The sequence below is a fragment of the Bison bison genome, unplaced genomic scaffold (genome assembly GCF_000754665.1).
Source record: "Bison bison bison isolate TAMUID 2011002044 unplaced genomic scaffold, Bison_UMD1.0 scf7180017864148, whole genome shotgun sequence".
NCBI lineage: Eukaryota > Metazoa > Chordata > Mammalia > Artiodactyla > Bovidae > Bison > Bison bison.
Genome location: NW_011494720.1, coordinates 9,138,366 through 9,140,262, shown reverse-complemented (window position 1 = coordinate 9,140,262; position 1,897 = coordinate 9,138,366). Strand labels below are relative to the sequence as shown.

Genomic DNA, 1,897 nt, shown 5'->3' with positions numbered 1-1,897 from the left:
GAGGAAGTGGAGGTGGCACAGCCAACATGGAGGCTCCTGCGGGGAGGGGACCGCGTGGGCAGAGGCTCCACGGAGGGAAGAGCCCCGGAGTCATTACCATGTCACTGAGTCCCGCAGTGGCCCCCAGAGATGCCTGGTTTTCAAGGGAGGACACTGAAGCGGAGGGAGAGGGAGGGACAAGCCTGGAGCAACACAGCTCTAAGGTCAGACGTGCGCTGCACCCCCGGGGGGCTGCTGGCGCCTGGATCCCAACCCAGCAGAGAAACGTCAGCGGCTGTCAGCCACACGACCACACTGATAACCCCGCAAGAGACAAAGGGTCGTTTTCCAAATTAGGGTAAAAAATATATATGTATATATACACACACATACACATAAATGTCTAATCTAGTTCATTATTAAACAGTGGGGTCATTTTCCAAATTAGGACACACAAAAAAGGATACATAGATGCCTAATCTATCCCATTTTTAAACAGTACCCTGGAACTGGAAACAAAGAGAATTATAAACAAGACGGAAGGGACTTCTCTGATGGTCCAGTGGTTAAGATTCTGAACTTACACCATAGAGGGCGTGCATTCAATCCCTGATTGGGGAACTAAGACCCCACGTACCACACAGGGTGGCCAAAAAAATTTTTTTTAATAAAATATCAATAAAAAACAAGAGTGAAGCACATTTCTTTTTGGATATTGAGGTGAGTGAGCAGCTGACTCTTTGGACCCAGAGGTGAAGAAGTTTACATCTATAAAGCAAAGGATTCCCGTCCCCCTGGGCTCTACGAACAGACTAAAATCATCCGTCTGTGTCTGAATCCTCCCCAACAAATGAGGCATAATGAGAGCAATTCCCTTTCTAGGCCAACCCTTCATAGACCCAACAGCAGCCCCCAGACCCAGGTCTTCTGTCCTCGAAGTTAAGAAGACCCCTGATTTTTAGCCCCCTTCCCAGGAATCCTGAAATCAGCCTTTCAACACCCTACAGTCCTCTTCCCGGTGTGTTAATGGATCTGTCAGCTTGAGGCAGGGTGCACAGCACGAGCTGACGACTGCAGACTGGCAGAGCCATCCCCACTCCCTTCCGGATCTTGGCTCCCTCTGACATGGACTCAGACAGCCCGTTATTTTGGGCACCAGACATCACACAAATGCCCCTTCCTGAGCCCACCCCAGTGCAGTGAGAAGTGCGCAGGTCCAGAAGTCAGACCACGTGGGTTCCGACCTCAGCTGTGCTCATTACCAGCTGCATGGCCCTGGACTGTGTGTGTGGGGGGCACCTCTGGGGGCCTCTGATCCGCAACACTGAATAAATGTGTCTGTCGGCAGAACCAGGATTAGAAGCAAGAGACCTGGCTCCCAGTACTGGCTCTCTGTCCAGGGCGCGAGGCCTTCTGGGCCTTCATCACCTGGGACGCCAGGAGGTGGTTAAGAAGCACATACGCCAAGAATGAGGGGCCTGGGGTTGGTGGAGAACCAAGCAGTTCAGCACACACAGCACCTCCACGTGGGACCGGCAGGCGGCGGCCAGCACGCGTGCACGGCAGCTGCTACTCCACCACCACCGTCCCCCAGGGCTCTCACACTCAGCGTCACACCTGACGACGCCAAAACAGCAACTATCTGTTTACAGTCACAGCTGCAGGAAGGAACAGAAATGAGAACCCAGTAAAGATGGCAAAACTGTTATTATCTTCACCCATCACTTCAATATCTGAAAAACAGGGGACAAGAGGCCAAGTGAACACTTTCTTATCAGAGCAGCCGCTGGGGGAAGATGCTGGGGGTTGCGGGTGTGAACAGAACCCAGCAGCCTGGGACCCTCCGGCTGCAGAATGCACTCAGGGGCTGGGGAAACACCCTGGAGGCCAGGCACGCCCGATCCACGTTTGAGGCCAG

General features: G+C 53.1%; 1 protein-coding gene across 1 annotated transcript in view; it reads right to left on the bottom strand.

Annotated features, from left to right (window-relative positions):
- The window catches only part of IGF2R (insulin-like growth factor 2 receptor), a 99,346-nt gene that overhangs the window by 34,197 nt on the left and 63,252 nt on the right, over nucleotides 1–1,897 (bottom strand). The window lies entirely within an intron of this gene.